The following is a 361-nucleotide window of genomic DNA, read 5'->3' on the forward strand; positions in this document are numbered from 1 at the left end:
CAAACAAAAAGTGTATTAGCCTACTTCGGCTCCTTGCCTTTGATTTCATGCCTGTCCAGCTGTTCCACATTGGTCCTTCCTTAAAAAAAAAACACTGACCTGATCTGAAGTTCACCTTATTATTTTCACACCTAAACCTGACTCTCATTGTGTGGGTGACGTCGGGAACCCCTTGCTCTCCCCTTCCCCCTTCCCCCATGACGTCGGGGCAGCCACACCCTACGCCCCCTCTTCCCCAGGGGATGACATATATAACTTAGGCCTAAAATAAACTTAGAACATTCACGATTTTGTTACGCCTAATACGTTACCCGTTTATATAAATCTTTCCCCATTAGTTTTAGGTAGAGTTGCATATAAA

General features: G+C 44.3%; 1 protein-coding gene across 2 annotated transcripts in view; it reads right to left on the reverse strand.

The window, feature by feature from the left end:
• LOC119593775 (protein draper-like) overlaps positions 1–361 on the reverse strand; it is a gene marked incomplete at its 3' end in the record, with an annotated part of 60,455 nt that overhangs the window by 46,456 nt on the left and 13,638 nt on the right.

Source organism: Penaeus monodon, chromosome 32, assembly GCF_015228065.2.
Source record: "Penaeus monodon isolate SGIC_2016 chromosome 32, NSTDA_Pmon_1, whole genome shotgun sequence".
NCBI classification, from domain to species: Eukaryota; Metazoa; Arthropoda; class Malacostraca; order Decapoda; family Penaeidae; genus Penaeus; species Penaeus monodon.